This window comes from Botryllus schlosseri, chromosome 15 (genome assembly GCF_051294905.1).
Source record: "Botryllus schlosseri isolate E-star chromosome 15, Bs_hap1, whole genome shotgun sequence".
NCBI lineage: Eukaryota > Metazoa > Chordata > Ascidiacea > Stolidobranchia > Styelidae > Botryllus > Botryllus schlosseri.
Window position 1 is genome coordinate 2678070 of NC_137250.1, and position 18442 is coordinate 2696511.

Genomic DNA, 18442 nt, shown 5'->3' on the forward strand with positions numbered 1-18442 from the left:
CACCAATCATGCGTGTCGAGTCCGCCCCTGAGGCTATTTACGTTCATCCTGAAATTTCGCCACGTCGTCCTAGGGATTTGAACTAAGTATTGCGTAAACTTGACATACTAAGCTGTTTTTCGACTTTCCTATAAACTATGATGTCTATGCAAGACTATATTCGCTAGATATCCTATTATGTGTATTTAGGACTATATATTTTCGCGGATAATATGAGCTCTCAGATAACACTCATCAACGTTGAACTATGCGCGGTTTTATGGTGACATATTAAAATACTACATGTATTTCGCGCAATCAATTTATGTGTATTTATGACTAAATATGATGCACTCTGTAAATATTGAGAAATGGCATCATCACTAATTAATTTATGTTCATTTATTTCGAAAAAAGAGCATAGTATATCAGTAATAGCGTAATAGCGTAATAATGTAAGCTGCGTCGGGTGCTGCTATAATGTTAGGAGCGAATATAGTTGAAAGTGCACGTTTGAACGCCTGTAAGCATGTGCGCATAGAAACGTAGTAAGACGCATAACAGAATTGTGATTATTTTAATGTTGTTCCATACCGATCGGAAAGATAGCACACCCAATTTCGTAACTAACTACAAAATCCCTAGTAACGTAGTCAGACACATACCGGAATTTACGCAAAATCGGTATTGCTCTGCGATAATTTTTATCACCATGTTTTAATAATGACTCGCTTCCGAGAAATAAATAACATTCAATATACGTTAGATGATACTTATCCTTAATATTCCATTCTGTGTATTTAGGGCTAATGCGACATCACTATGTTGGCGACAGGTCCGATTTGAACACACTAATCTTGCGAATTAAACTTATCGCCCAGCACGGACACTCAATGAAGAGCACCCCGGAGCACCCACATAAATGCTCTACAATTCTTGACATATAATATACTGAGCATATAATAAGCTTACAAAACTTATACTTGAGTACTCCGAAATGTACAAGTACTTTACCTTTACACGACGTTTTTTGTAAAATGAATACTAATTTTAATGAAAAGTAAAAATGCGCGAAAAACAAAAAGATTTATGAATGCTATGCGAAGCATAGATATGTAACTGTCTCCCCGGTAGGCGGTTATATCACTCTATTGACCGGGGATAACTTATCCGTCCATAGTTTTTAAACTTGATCGTATGTCTACCAGTTACGGTTTCTGCAGTCTCCACATTTTACGTCTTATTTTCACTAGACGCAGACAAGCGATTCTCAAGCATAGAAACATAACTACTTACTGGAAAATCGTTACGTAGAAGTGGGGTTAGTCTACGAACATAACCACTTACTTATTACTTTGAAATCTCTACTTGTACTTGTATTCGAGCGGAATTGCGACCGATGCATTAATGACTTTAATACTCTGTATTTTAAATTATCATCGCAAAGTGCACGAATTTCCATGTTGATCAAATACCAAAAACTTTGCTTGCTATCAGAGTTAGTAACTAAGCGCATAACAGAATTTACCCAAAAAATCGGTACTCCGAAAATTTTGTAAAGTAGAGCTTTTTGGTGTTGGACTTAAGTTCAAATGAACAAGCGTTCACGTAGGTTCGAGGTCTGAACGAGTCTTTTAAAGTAGATAGAAACGAAAAAACTAACCGAAAAAATGTTCGAAGTTTGGATGCGGTATATTTAGGGTTTTTTAAAATTATTCATACCCACGATTCGAAATATTGTTAATCAACTTATGTTTTCGAGATAAAATAAGCGTGCAGTGTACACATTTCGATGTTGCGCAAATACCACAAACTTTGGTTGCTTTCAGAACTGGAAACCAAATGCAAGACAGACTTTACACAAAAGTAGCTATTCTGACAATTTTATCAAGTTAATAGTTTAAAACTTATACTTGAGCACTACGAATTGGACAAGTACTTTACCTAATTTTTAAACTTGATTTTATGTATACAAGTTACGGTCTCTACAGCCTCCACATATTACGACTTATTCTCATTAGACGCAGGCAAGCGATTCATTATTTTATGTGAATTTCATCGATAGTGTCCGAGTTCTATGTGACATAAGTACAATTCCAACATCGGTATTTGCAATAAAGCCGAAAAATTAGAGTCGCACCTTTTCGCAATTTATGAAGCTATTCGCGCAGACTTTGCCGCATTTGCTGTATCTGAAGTAGAGTTTCAGCGTCGTTATTCGCTATAAGCCGAGAAATGCACCTTCGCGCAATTTATATAGCCAAACGCATTATCTTTACTGCATCTGAAGTAGAATTTCAGCGTCGTTATTTGCTATAAGCCGAGAAATGTACCTTCGCGCAATTTTTACAGGCGGTCTCACACACTTTGCTGCGTCTGAAGTCAAATTTCAGCGTCGTTGTTTGCTATAAGCCGGGAAATTAGAGTCGCTGGTTCGCACCATTTTACAGGCAGTCTCACACACTTTGCTGCATCTGAGATTCATACTAATACAGGCACAATTTTTGCATGACGATAATACGGGTAATACGGTCAATAAACGCCGGAGGCGAGTCATTTAAACCTTGTTGCTAGATAATACCGCTTTCGGCTTCAACAAAGTTGCCCTGCAACAAAAAATAGAAGCCCTAATGATCATGCAGAGGAAAGTTCAATTATACATCGAATTATTCGAATAGACTATCTACATTGCGGAGGTATGAAGTGAAATAGAACGGAGTTTACGCAAAAGTTGCTATTGATCATAGACCAAGCTTGCTTTCAGAGCCGGAAACTAAATGCATATGAAAATTTACCTAGGTTTTCCCCACACGTATCAAATGTAGGCCTACTCAAGTGTTTATGAGGTGGCGAATAGTTCGAAGGCTGTTGTCATGCAAGGACGTCACATAGAATTGTAGAGTTTTCTGTAAACTATAATCCAGTGATCTATTTTCAATCACTATATTTTTCATTAATCTAAACTAAGTACTGTTAGTAGGCAAACCCTAGGAAAGTATCCTCTGATAAAAGCAGGAGTAATTTGTTATCCGTGATATAAATAGATGGTGCGCAATATGAGCTGTGCTGCGATGACTGACAAATACTTTGAATTAATCTATAGAAGTAGCGATTGCGAACTACGTAAAAAGTTAGTCCAGCTCACGCATTTTCCAGCTCTGCGATAATTTTGATCACTATGTTTTGATAATGACTTGCTTCCGAGAAAGAAATAACATTCATTATACGTTAGATGATACTTTACCTTGATATTCTATCATGTATATTTAGGCTTAATGCGACATCACTATGTGTACGACAGGTCTGATTGCAACACCCTAATTTTGCGTATCACACCACAAACTGCGCAAGCCTTCAAAGTTGATAAGTAAACAAGTATTTGCACTCCATCAGAATACTAAAGTAGCTTTTCGCGTATATGTACCTAATACTAAAGTGTTTATGATTTCAGATTGCTTCAACTTCATGACATTTTCAGTATTAACAGAAATATAGACCTAGAATACTAACTTTTATTCGTAAATAGCTACTTCAACCTTAATTTAATGGATTTATCTGAGATCATTGCTTTACTTACTCTCTCCAAAATGTGCATTATACAAGTACGTCATCACTCGGTGAAATAGTGTGCGACACATTTTTCCACAATTCGAATGCATGTCGGTTCATACTAAGACCATGTACATTCAATGTGGGGGTAGCTGACTTGGAGACAGAAAAACACACACGATAGTGTAAAATGACCTACCTTATGACATCAAATTTCGTCTTCTCTCCAAGTGGAAATATCATGTTCTATAATATTGTCCATACCGAACAAATATAAATTTGCCTGTGCTGTTGCTTTGCAAGAATACTTCGCTCACATAGTAACCAATTTCTGGTGGATTCCGAATCGATATAGACAGAAATGCGGAAAGTTACATTGGCATGTCTTAACTTCTACCAATATGTAGGCCTACCTACCTATAATCTTATCAGGCCGTAGCGCTCACGCAAAGCATTATCAAGTAAAGGAAATTCTCCTAATTCTCATCTAGATACATATTTATTCGGAAAATATCTATTTACAGGGTGAGAACAGTTGTTTTCTCAAGGTCTTCATATCTTCCCCACTCAAGCGCGGTAAGACTAGTTTGACTTTGCGGCATTCAGGATTATATCTCACGAAGCTCTGAATGGAATTCACGTATTTCTCATCGATTCTCGTTCTATCGCTATCACTGAGGTCGATTGCCTTTAGCTGTTAATTGAATAATGGGAGATTTATATCAATTTAAAAATGCAGAAACGAACTACATCGCTATATCGAGATCTATGATTGAGCAGAAAGATCTTACCGTATCGCATCGTTTTCCCATCTCTTCGCTCAGATTCCTGATTTGCATGGAAAGCATCTTGCAATTACACAGATTAAATTCTTCCACATGCACGGGAATTGCACAAGACTTTAGTTACTGTTTTGTAGCAGGATGAAATGCCAGGATTTCTACTTAAATCCAGCGAATGCAGCTAAAACATGGTGTGATGTTCAGATAGTTTACGAGACTACAAACGGCTCGAAGGCCGTAATAGATTAGTCATAATATTATTTACCGACGGTTGAGCAATTTTTTGCGATTTCTACTCCTAATAGCAAAAACTTATTCAACACCGAAGAAGATGATGAAGCTCGTGATCAGAAACACTTTATTGATGATGAAAATTCTATCGAACAATGAAATGTCATGCTTCAATATGACTAAAACTCACATGAGCATTACACTGTGATTGAATATTTCAGTTAGAAAACAAAACAGATCTAGTTCAAATGATCACCTCATAAATTCCGAGACCATTATTTAACGAGATTAGTGAGTCTTCATCTAATTCGCAAGCTGAAAGTCGAACTGTTTTCGTGTAATGCTTTCTTACGAAGCATCCAATTTCTTTCAAGCCCGCCGGTCCCAATTCGGTATTGTAACTCAGATCAAGGCTTTCAACCTATAAATCCATCAGTTCATATCAAAATGATCCACTAAACTATAGAAACGAGCGAGTACCCCGATATCAGCAAAACTTTCAAAAGCGCGAATTTCCTCGGGTGTAAGGTCACATCCTTTCATGATAAGAGTAACCGCCTTGTCTTTACAAAGTAAGGCAGGCAGCGCGATCATACACTCTTCATCCAGCTGATTGTAACTAATGTCAAGATATTGGAGCTAAAAAATATCGGAAACTGTAAATTTACGATCAGCAATGATCAGCCATAAAAATTCAAACTTATAACAGAAAAAAAATGTTGTTCAGTCACTCACGTCATATTATAGGCTAAATGTACTAAGATTAAACTAGAATTCTCCTCATTCATCTCTACACAGCCGCTCATACAGAATGTGATCATTAACAACTGTACCCAGCAATAATCGCGCAGACCTTAATGTTTTTGAGCTGCATAGCAATGAAATCTGTTGACTGCAAGCGCGAGTTCACAACTGACAAATATGTTAGATTGCTCGAAATAATAGTCCCGAGTTGCGTAAAGTTAATGTTCTCCCTGTAGCTGAGATCGAGGTTTTTCAATTTCACCTACGGAAATGAGGTATTAGGAAATATCACTTCGAGAGGCTCTATACTAGATTAGCGCCTAGCTTTTTCCATCACCAATACCTGATGGTGCTGGATAAGTTTACTCAAAATAATCAGAAAATCTTCGGATCCACCACTTTCTTGCAGATTGAACTCTGTCGAAGCACACTGCTTCATCAGCTCGCAGATTAATGGGATGAGTTTTTCAATGTCGTTGTGTGCTGTAACGCTGAGTTTTCTTATTTCGACCTGAACGAGCGCAAAACTTAACGCATAAAACGCTAAATGATCTATGAACAGCCTAACACTGATCAACTCTGAATATAGTCTATCTAGTAAGGCTATCGAGACTAATGCCTATACCAGTAGCAAATGAGCATTATTCGCTGCGATACCACCAATTCGCGCCTTAACACATTAGTAATACAGAACAATGCGATAACGATAAAGCTGTATCTCAATATTTTACGGATAACATATACTGAAATAGAACGTGAATTTATAATGATCAATGACTACGAGCGGAATGTGCGAAGGCGTATACCTCAGATTCAAATCCGCGAATTTTATCCAATAGAATCTTGAGGAGGTTTTCATTGAGATGACATTGACGAAATTCTAACTCATACACGTGAGATTGGCGAATAAGAGAATTCGCGATATTATTTATGTCCAATTCAGTTATAGTTTGGTGATAGAGCCCATAAGGAATTTTCACTTCATTATGATTCGTAAGTACTAATTCATGGTACATCCTCTTTTCAGCTTGATGATGTAGATTATCCTAAAATTATTTACTTTTATAACTCTATATTCTATGATGTAAAAGTAGTATCATAAACGCTATCGGATGATATTCAACGTCGAGCAATTCTTCTCGAATATAAGTACAATTAGCGATTTAAAGGTGCGTAAGTAAATGTTTGTAGACTATCTCCCCCTCTAGCGTTCAGAGACGATGAGTAGAGAAGTACTGAGTACTCAAGTAGGTTTTCCCTACATACAGAAAATACTGGAATGTTGGTGATATAGGATCGTTTCTACTTCAAGACTGTTTCAGTATTAAACAAAAAATAGACCCCTGAATACTAACTTTTTACTTATGCATTAGCGATTACAAAGTAAGTAACTAACTGAATATGTTTGTAGACTATATCTCCACTTCTACCGTTCAGAGATGTTGAGCAGAGAAGTATATGTACTTCTTTAAAGTACTCAAGTAGGTTTTTGTCTACACGTACCAACTGCTCAAGTGTTTATGGCGCAGGAATGATTCATTAAGTATAGCGCAAGCAGGCCAAACCTGAACTTGAGTACTCCAAAATGTACAAGTATTTCGCTATGTACTCCTTCCACGTAAAAAGTGGCTAGGTTTTAGGCTACTTTATCGTTATATGACAGTTTCAGTTTTAGATAAAATTTGGTAAGACTTTAAATTTTAAAGTAGTTTGAGCTTACGTTTGTATCACCTTGACAAGTAACATTATCAGACATTCAAATTATATTATCACCTAATACAGAAGTTAACACGTCAATATGCTTCGGAATTCACGAGAAATTGCATACTAAGAGAAGTATATTCTTGTATACACAATAGTGGAGAGAATCTTTAAAATGTAGTAAGCAGGCCGATGGGTATTCGTTGAGTTGTATAAGCATAAAAACATTCCCGCGCGCTCCTAAACCTAAACTTTTCCTAACCGTAACACCTATAATACTAAGACGCGCGGGAATGCTTTTATGCTTAAACAACTCAACGAATACCCATCGGCCTGCTTACTACATTTTAAAGATTCTCTCCACTATTGTGTATACAAGAATATACTTCTCTTAGTAGGCAATTTCTCGTGAATTCCGAAGCATATTGACGTGTTAACTTCTGTATTAGGTGATAATATAATTTGAATGTCTGATAATGTTACTTGTCAAGGTGATACAAACGTAAGCTCAAACTACTTTAAAATTTAAAGTCTTACCAAATTTTATCTAAAACTGAAACTGTCAAGTAACGATAAAGTAGCCTAAAACCTAGCCACTTTTTACGTGGAAGGAGTACATAGCGAAATACTTGTACATTTTGGAGTACTCAAGTTCAGGTTTGGCCTGCTTGCGCTATACTTAATGAATCATTCCTGCGCCATAAACACTTGAGCAGTTGGTACGTGTAGACAAAAACCTACTTGAGTACTTTAAAGAAGTACATATACTTCTCTGCTCAACATCTCTGAACGGTAGAAGTGGAGATATAGTCTACAAACATATTCAGTTAGTTACTTACTTTGTAATCGCTAATGCATAAGTAAAAAGTTAGTATTCAGGGGTCTATTTTTTGTTTAATACTGAAACAGTCTTGAAGTAGAAACGATCCTATATCACCAACATTCCAGTATTTTCTGTATGTAGGGAAAACCTACTTGAGTACTCAGTACTTCTCTACTCATCGTCTCTGAACGCTAGAGGGGGAGATAGTCTACAAACATTTACTTACGCACCTTTAAATCGCTAATTGTACTTATATTCGAGAAGAATTGCTCGACGTTGAATATCATCCGATAGCGTTTATGATACTACTTTTACATCATAGAATATAGAGTTATAAAAGTAAATAATTTTAGGATAATCTACATCATCAAGCTGAAAAGAGGATGTACCATGAATTAGTACTTACGAATCATGATGAAGTGAAAATTCCTTATGGGCTCTATCACCAAACTATAACTGAATTGGACATAAATAATATCGCGAATTCTCTTATTCGCCAATCTCACGTGTATGAGTTAGAATTTCGTCAATGTCATCTCAATGAAAACCTCCTCAAGATTCTATTGGATAAAATTCGCGGATTTGAATCTGAGGTATACGCCTTCGCACATTCCGCTCGTAGTCATTGATCATTATAAATTCACGTTCTATTTCAGTATATGTTATCCGTAAAATATTGAGATACAGCTTTATCGTTATCGCATTGTTCTGTATTACTAATGTGTTAAGGCGCGAATTGGTGGTATCGCAGCGAATAATGCTCATTTGCTACTGGTATAGGCATTAGTCTCGATAGCCTTACTAGATAGACTATAGTCAGAGTTGATCAGTGTTAGGCTGTTCATAGATCATTTAGCGTTTTATGCGTTAAGTTTTGCGCTCGTTCAGGTCGAAATAAGAAAACTCAGCGTTACAGCACACAACGACATTGAAAAACTCATCCCATTAATCTGCGAGCTGATGAAGCAGTGTGCTTCGACAGAGTTCAATCTGCAAGAAAGTGGTGGATCCGAAGATTTTCTGATTATTTTGAGTAAACTTATCCAGCACCATCAGGTATTGATGATGGAAAAAGCTAGGCGCTAATCTAGTATAGAGCCTCTCGAAGTGATATTTCCTAATACCTCATTTCCGTAGGTGAAATTGAAAAACCTCGATCTCAGCTACAGGGAGAACATTAACTTTACGCAACTCGGGACTATTATTTCGAGCAATCTAACATATTTGTCAGTTGTGAACTCGCGCTTGCAGTCAACAGATTTCATTGCTATGCAGCTCAAAAACATTAAGGTCTGCGCGATTATTGCTGGGTACAGTTGTTAATGATCACATTCTGTATGAGCGGCTGTGTAGAGATGAATGAGGAGAATTCTAGTTTAATCTTAGTACATTTAGCCTATAATATGACGTGAGTGACTGAACAACATTTTTTTTCTGTTATAAGTTTGAATTTTTATGGCTGATCATTGCTGATCGTAAATTTACAGTTTCCGATATTTTTTAGCTCCAATATCTTGACATTAGTTACAATCAGCTGGATGAAGAGTGTATGATCGCGCTGCCTGCCTTACTTTGTAAAGACAAGGCGGTTACTCTTATCATGAAAGGATGTGACCTTACACCCGAGGAAATTCGCGCTTTTGAAAGTTTTGCTGATATCGGGGTACTCGCTCGTTTCTATAGTTTAGTGGATCATTTTGATATGAATTGATGGATTTATAGGTTGAAAGCCTTGATCTGAGTTACAATACCGAATTGGGACCGGCGGGCTTGAAAGAAATTGGATGCTTCGTAAGAAAGCATTACACGAAAACAGTTCGACTTTCAGCTTGCGAATTAGATGAAGACTCACTAATCTCGTTAAATAATGGTCTCGGAATTTATGAGGTGATCATTTGAACTAGATCTGTTTTGTTTTCTAACTGAAATATTCAATCACAGTGTAATGCTCATGTGAGTTTTAGTCATATTGAAGCATGACATTTCATTGTTCGATAGAATTTTCATCATCAATAAAGTGTTTCTGATCACGAGCTTCATCATCTTCTTCGGTGTTGAATAAGTTTTTGCTATTAGGAGTAGAAATCGCAAAAAATTGCTCAACCGTCGGTAAATAATATTATGACTAATCTATTACGGCCTTCGAGCCGTCTGTAGTCTCGTAAACTATCTGAACATCACACCATGTTTTAGCTGCATTCGCTGGATTTAAGTAGAAATCCTGGCATTTCATCCTGCTACAAAACAGTAACTAAAGTCTTGTGCAATTCCCGTGTGGAAGAATTTAATCTGTGTAATTGCAAGATGCTTTCCATGCAAATCAGGAATCTGAGCGAAGAGATGGGAAAACGATGCGATACGGTAAGATCTTTCTGCTCAATCATAGATCTCGATATAGCGATGTAGTTCGTTTCTGCATTTTTAAATTGATATAAATCTCCCATTATTCAATTAACAGCTAAAGGCAATCGACCTCAGTGATAGCGATAGAACGAGAATCGATGAGAAATACGTGAATTCCATTCAGAGCTTCGTGAGATATAATCCTGAATGCCGCAAAGTCAAACTAGTCTTACCGCGCTTGAGTGGGGAAGATATGAAGACCTTGAGAAAACAACTGTTCTCACCCTGTAAATAGATATTTTCCGAATAAATATGTATCTAGATGAGAATTAGGAGATTTTCCTTTACTTGATAATGCTTTGCGTGAGCACTACGGCCTGATAAGATTATAGGTAGGTAGGCCTACATATTGGTAGAAGTTAAGACATGCCAATGTAACTTTCCGCATTTCTGTCTATATCGATTCGGAATCCACCAGAAATTGGTTACTATGTGAGCGAAGTATTCTTGCAAAGCAACAGCACAGGCAAATTTATATTTGTTCGGTATGGACAATATTATAGAACATGATATTTCCACTTGGAGAGAAGACGAAATTTGATGTCATAAGGTAGGTCATTTTACACTATCGTGTGTGTTTTTCTGTCTCCAAGTCAGCTACCCCCACATTGAATGTACATGGTCTTAGTATGAACCGACATGCATTCGAATTGTGGAAAAATGTGTCGCACACTATTTCACCGAGTGATGACGTACTTGTATAATGCACATTTTGGAGAGAGTAAGTAAAGCAATGATCTCAGATAAATCCATTAAATTAAGGTTGAAGTAGCTATTTACGAATAAAAGTTAGTATTCTAGGTCTATATTTCTGTTAATACTGAAAATGTCATGAAGTTGAAGCAATCTGAAATCATAAACACTTTAGTATTAGGTACATATACGCGAAAAGCTACTTTAGTATTCTGATGGAGTGCAAATACTTGTTTACTTATCAACTTTGAAGGCTTGCGCAGTTTGTGGTGTGATACGCAAAATTAGGGTGTTGCAATCAGACCTGTCGTACACATAGTGATGTCGCATTAAGCCTAAATATACATGATAGAATATCAAGGTAAAGTATCATCTAACGTATAATGAATGTTATTTCTTTCTCGGAAGCAAGTCATTATCAAAACATAGTGATCAAAATTATCGCAGAGCTGGAAAATGCGTGAGCTGGACTAACTTTTTACGTAGTTCGAAATCGCTACTTCTATAGATTAATTCAAAGTATTTGTCAGTCATCGCAGCACAGCTCATATTGCGCACCATCTATTTATATCACGGATAACAAATTACTCCTGCTTTTATCAGAGGATACTTTCCTAGGGTTTGCCTACTAACAGTACTTAGTTTAGATTAATGAAAAATATAGTGATTGAAAATAGATCACTGGATTATAGTTTACAGAAAACTCTACAATTCTATGTGACGTCCTTGCATGACAACAGCCTTCGAACTATTCGCCACCTCATAAACACTTGAGTAGGCCTACATTTGATACGTGTGGGGAAAACCTAGGTAAATTTTCATATGCATTTAGTTTCCGGCTCTGAAAGCAAGCTTGGTCTATGATCAATAGCAACTTTTGCGTAAACTCCGTTCTATTTCACTTCATACCTCCGCAATGTAGATAGTCTATTCGAATAATTCGATGTATAATTGAACTTTCCTCTGCATGATCATTAGGGCTTCTATTTTTTGTTGCAGGGCAACTTTGTTGAAGCCGAAAGCGGTATTATCTAGCAACAAGGTTTAAATGACTCGCCTCCGGCGTTTATTGACCGTATTACCCGTATTATCGTCATGCAAAAATTGTGCCTGTATTAGTATGAATCTCAGATGCAGCAAAGTGTGTTTGTTTGTTTGTTTTTGGGGTATTCATGGTGTTTGTCGACTACTGTGGTCATTTACACCAGGCCGATAATCTTCTTATTTTCCGTAACTGCCGACTTATAGCACGGCCCACCTCTAGGCTTTTTGTAAGACACCGCTGACGCGGATGAGGTGGCGAGGAGGGCAAAGTGTGTGAGACTGCCTGTAAAATGGTGCGAACCAGCGACTCTAATTTCCCGGCTTATAGCAAACAACGACGCTGAAATTTGACTTCAGACGCAGCAAAGTGTGTGAGACCGCCTGTAAAAATTGCGCGAAGGTACATTTCTCGGCTTATAACAAATAACGACGCTGAAATTCTACTTCAGATGCAGTAAAGATAATGCGTTTGGCTATATAAATTGCGCGAAGGTGCATTTCTCGGCTTATAGCGAATAACGACGCTGAAACTCTACTTCAGATACAGCAAATGCGGCAAAGTCTGCGCGAATAGCTTCATAAATTGCGAAAAGGTGCGACTCTAATTTTTCGGCTTTATTGCAAATACCGATGTTGGAATTGTACTTATGTCACATAGAACTCGGACACTATCGATGAAATTCACATAAAATAATGAATCGCTTGCCTGCGTCTAATGAGAATAAGTCGTAATATGTGGAGGCTGTAGAGACCGTAACTTGTATACATAAAATCAAGTTTAAAAATTAGGTAAAGTACTTGTCCAATTCGTAGTGCTCAAGTATAAGTTTTAAACTATTAACTTGATAAAATTGTCAGAATAGCTACTTTTGTGTAAAGTCTGTCTTGCATTTGGTTTCCAGTTCTGAAAGCAACCAAAGTTTGTGGTATTTGCGCAACATCGAAATGTGTACACTGCACGCTTATTTTATCTCGAAAACATAAGTTGATTAACAATATTTCGAATCGTGGGTATGAATAATTTTAAAAAACCCTAAATATACCGCATCCAAACTTCGAACATTTTTTCGGTTAGTTTTTTCGTTTCTATCTACTTTAAAAGACTCGTTCAGACCTCGAACCTACGTGAACGCTTGTTCATTTGAACTTAAGTCCAACACCAAAAAGCTCTACTTTACAAAATTTTCGGAGTACCGATTTTTTGGGTAAATTCTGTTATGCGCTTAGTTACTAACTCTGATAGCAAGCAAAGTTTTTGGTATTTGATCAACATGGAAATTCGTGCACTTTGCGATGATAATTTAAAATACAGAGTATTAAAGTCATTAATGCATCGGTCGCAATTCCGCTCGAATACAAGTACAAGTAGAGATTTCAAAGTAATAAGTAAGTGGTTATGTTCGTAGACTAACCCCACTTCTACGTAACGATTTTCCAGTAAGTAGTTATGTTTCTATGCTTGAGAATCGCTTGTCTGCGTCTAGTGAAAATAAGACGTAAAATGTGGAGACTGCAGAAACCGTAACTGGTAGACATACGATCAAGTTTAAAAACTATGGACGGATAAGTTATCCCCGGTCAATAGAGTGATATAACCGCCTACCGGGGAGACAGTTACATATCTATGCTTCGCATAGCATTCATAAATCTTTTTGTTTTTCGCGCATTTTTACTTTTCATTAAAATTAGTATTCATTTTACAAAAAACGTCGTGTAAAGGTAAAGTACTTGTACATTTCGGAGTACTCAAGTATAAGTTTTGTAAGCTTATTATATGCTCAGTATATTATATGTCAAGAATTGTAGAGCATTTATGTGGGTGCTCCGGGGTGCTCTTCATTGAGTGTCCGTGCTGGGCGATAAGTTTAATTCGCAAGATTAGTGTGTTCAAATCGGACCTGTCGCCAACATAGTGATGTCGCATTAGCCCTAAATACACAGAATGGAATATTAAGGATAAGTATCATCTAACGTATATTGAATGTTATTTATTTCTCGGAAGCGAGTCATTATTAAAACATGGTGATAAAAATTATCGCAGAGCAATACCGATTTTGCGTAAATTCCGGTATGTGTCTGACTACGTTACTAGGGATTTTGTAGTTAGTTACGAAATTGGGTGTGCTATCTTTCCGATCGGTATGGAACAACATTAAAATAATCACAATTCTGTTATGCGTCTTACTACGTTTCTATGCGCACATGCTAACAGGCGTTCAAACGTGCACTTTCAACTATATTCGCTCCTAACATTATAGCAGCACCCGACGCAGCTTACATTATTACGCTATTACGCTATTACTGATATACTATGCTCTTTTTTCGAAATAAATGAACATAAATTAATTAGTGATGATGCCATTTCTCAATATTTACAGAGTGCATCATATTTAGTCATAAATACACATAAATTGATTGCGCGAAATACATGTAGTATTTTAATATGTCACCATAAAACCGCGCATAGTTCAACGTTGATGAGTGTTATCTGAGAGCTCATATTATCCGCGAAAATATATAGTCCTAAATACACATAATAGGATATCTAGCGAATATAGTCTTGCATAGACATCATAGTTTATAGGAAAGTCGAAAAACAGCTTAGTATGTCAAGTTTACGCAATACTTAGTTCAAATCCCTAGGACGACGTGGCGAAATTTCAGGATGAACGTAAATAGCCTCAGGGGCGGACTCGACACGCATGATTGGTGCGTACCGATCGATTCCAACTATACTACTCACCTCGATTCGTGATTCTTCCACTGCTTTTGGAAACCGGCTCATATATAGCAGTTTTTTGGTTAGCCACCCCCCACATTGCTTCAAAACCCACATAATAGCGCTACTTTTAATATTTTGTATTTATTGTATAAAACGTTTCAAAAACTACAATCAGTCGAATAAACATTTGTACTGCTTTATTTGGTTGATTTAAACTGATATTGCTTCTACAGAACAAATAAAGTGCGAGTTTCAGGGTCCGAATTCACGCTAATAACCCATAATTTTGCAGGTTTTCTAGTTTTATACTCGAGCAAGAGTGCATGTGTATGTTATATATCAGGGCAGTAACCAAGTCACGAGGCTCCGAGTCACATGTCAATCTCACTTTCATAGTTTTGACTCGAGTCATTTTCAATTCACCATTGAGTTAAGTCCGAGTCCAAGTCACCGAGCAGAGGGTCGAGTCCAAGTCATTGTGTTGACTACTGAGTTTCCAGTTGAAGTCTTGTTAAACCCACTTTTTATAACTTTGTTTGTTGATATTGAATGGTTTGGATTTATAATATACTAATTTTCTCCACTTTGAGCAGACGAAATTTCATTAGGATGGTCACTTTACTGTTCTTCGAAATTACAATGAAATGTCCCCCTTACTCTCGAGTCATATGGATTGGTTCGAGTCGGACTTGAGTCTGGTCAACCCTGCTATGTATGAAAGTACCTGTGTGATTATCTCTTACTACTATTTCTCTCTCTAATAGTTTCCCTAAACGCATGAGAGATCTCGTCTTCTTGTTGTGATTGTGCGACGTGTGTGCATGTATGTATTGGCACCCACGTCTTGTGAGTTGTTGGAGCAATAGGGATTAGGCTAGTCGATGCAACTGTTATTTTGTATTTCAGTTTGATCATTTATTACGGTATTTAACCTATGAATAAATATGCAAAGTTGCACATGATCAAACTTAATACGGATTAAAAATGCCGAAGCTTTCTTGCCCAATCCAAGACTGCGAGTATGAGACTGAAACCGAAGACGTAGCCGGCGCCGCCGCACAGCTAGCGATCCACGGTCTAATCCACACAGCAGGCAGTCCTGTCTCGCGTTCGAGACCCCCTGCCATGGAACGACCCGTCATTTCGCGTGGCTCCACTGCCGAGGAATGGCAAATCTTCCTCAGAAAATGGGACGATTTTAAAAAAGGGACCGAGATACCCGACGATCTAATCAAGAGCCACCTTTGGCAATGCTGTGAGATAACTTTATCGAACGACCTCTTCAACCAAGTCGGTGACTTCAATCAGGTCAGTGAAGGTGATATGCTGAAAGCTATCGAATCTCTAGCAGTTGTCAAAATCGCCACAAGCATGCGCACCGTTGCTCTATTTTCGGCCCAGCAGGATCAAGGGCAATCCTTTAGTGCATTTCTGGCCAAAGTTAAATCGTCCGCAAGAATTTGCTCGTTCCAAATGACTTGTACCAAGCATGACTGCACCCAAGTCAACGACTTTTCTGATAGAATTGTTAAGCATATTGTCATCGCTGGCCTGGCTGATGATGAGGTTCGGCGGCAAGTCCTTGGTGTTGCAAATCTCGATGCAAAATCGCTAGACGAAACTGTCCAGATTATTGAAAACAAGGAACTGGCGCTCCGTGCCACCTCCTCCCAGTTGAGAAATCAGCATGACTCTTGTGTCGCAGCCAGCAAGTCAACTGGCACGCCTTCGCCCGATCTCTCCCAAGTCGTCAAATGTAGCAAATGTGGCAGTGTCATGAAGAAGTCTAAATTCTTGCATGGGAAGTTTGGTAAGCCGAGGTTGCGCGAGTTTAAACAATGTCTAGCCTGCTGGCGAAAAAGCAAACAATCGGAGACGCCTAGTACTGGCACTGCTTCTGGTATCGATATCGCTTCAGTATCGAACCGTACCAATAACACTGTCGATTCTCATGCTTCGGAAGTCATATTGGACCACCACATATTCGATGGCACATACGGCTGGTTGCTGAAAGACTGCAAGGCACAACCGACCATTGATCTTTTGGTCTCCACCCGGCAAGCCGATTATGCTCAGTTCAATATCCAGCGTCCCAAAATATCGCCCAAGAAGATAAAGGCGATATCGGACACTGGTGCACAATCATCCTTGATGGGATTGGAACTGTTTCGAGCATGCGGCTTCAAGGACCAGCATCTCATCCCGGTGAAGAAACGCATGGTTGCAGCTAATGATGAGTGTATCCACATCCTGGGCGCTGTGTTTCTGCGACTTTCGGGTGCAGCAGTTTCTGGCGATGTCATAGAAACCGCTGAGATGGTATACATTACTGATTCTACGAAACTCTTCTACCTTAGTCGAGATGCCATGCAGAAGTTGGGCATCATTGGGCCCGATTTTCCTCAAATTGGGGCAGCGGCACTCCACGCGACACGAGAGTCAACCCTTGAGCGTAACCCGCATCAAACATGTAGCTGCCCACGGAGGTCCACGCCTCCTCCACGCCCCCAGCAGCTGCCATTCCAGCCTTGTGCGGAGAATGTTGATAAAATGAAGCAGTGGTTAATTGAGAGGTTTGCATCATCCACATTCAACAAGTGCAAACACAGCCCACTACCAACCATGACTGGGCCGCCTATTTCCATTCATATCGATCCGTCAGCGACACCGACTGCAGTCCACACACCGGCTCCCATTCCTCTTCATTGGAAAGAGGAAATTGAGAAGCAGTTGGAGGCGGACGTAAAATTAGGGGTGATTGAAAAAGTGGAGCCGAACACGTTAACGACCTGGTGTCATAGGGCCATATGGGTCCGCAAGGCAGATGGCAGCCCGAGGAGAGTTGTTGACTTCCAATCGCTGAACCGCTTCTGCTCTCGAGAAAGACACCATGTTGTGCCTCCTTTCAAACAAGCACGCTCGATACCTCCAAACACTTACAGGTCTGTCACAGATGCCTGGAATGGTTACCATTCCGTGCCCGTGCGTGAAGAAGATAGACACCTTCTGACATTCATCACTGAGTTCGGGAGATATCGGTATAGAGTTGCCCCGCAGGGATACCTGACCAGTGGTGACGGGTACGCTTACCGCTACGACAGCATCATTGCCGACACACCACGCAAAACGAAGTGCGTGGACGACACGGTCCTCTGGGACGATGACCTTGCCACGCACTGGTGGAGAATGATTGACTATCTAGAATTAATGGGCCGTGAAGGTATTATCCTAAACGCCTCCAAGTTCCAGTTCTGCCGCAGACACATCGAGTTCGCCGGCTTCGAAATTACTGGCGAGGATGTTCGACCTCTGCCCAAATACTTGGAAGCAATACAGTGCTTCCCACGGCCAACAAAAATAGCAGATATACGTGCATGGTTTGGGCTGGTCAACCAGGTATCCCATTATGGTCGGCTTTCTACCATTATGGCACCATTCAAACCGTTACTAAGCACGAAAACTCCATTTTGCTGGACTTCCGAACTTGATGATGCATTTGCGAACTCCAAGATCGCGCTCATCAACGCTATCAAAAATGGAGTACGGATCTTTGACCCCACTAGAAGAACGTGTCTGACCCCGGACTGGTCAAGGTCTGGCATTGGCTACTGGCTGCGACAGAAGTACTGCAAATGCATTTCCTTGACCCCTGACTGTTGCGACCATGGGTGGAAAATCACTCTCGCTGGCTCAAGGTTCCTCCGATCCGCCGAACAACGTTATTGTTCTGTAGAGGGCGAGGCGCTTGGAATCGCATGGGCATTGGAAGAT

General features: G+C 39.0%; 2 long non-coding RNA genes across 2 annotated transcripts in view; both read left to right on the forward strand.

Moving 5' to 3' along the window:
- The window catches only part of LOC145457646 (uncharacterized), a 379671-nt gene that overhangs the window by 94603 nt on the left and 266626 nt on the right, over positions 1-18442 (forward strand). The window lies entirely within an intron of this gene.
- LOC145457953 (uncharacterized) lies at positions 9975-10632 on the forward strand. The gene is made up of 2 exons (XR_013921017.1): positions 9975-10170; positions 10268-10632. It is a non-coding gene; the product is annotated as an uncharacterized LOC145457953 (long non-coding RNA).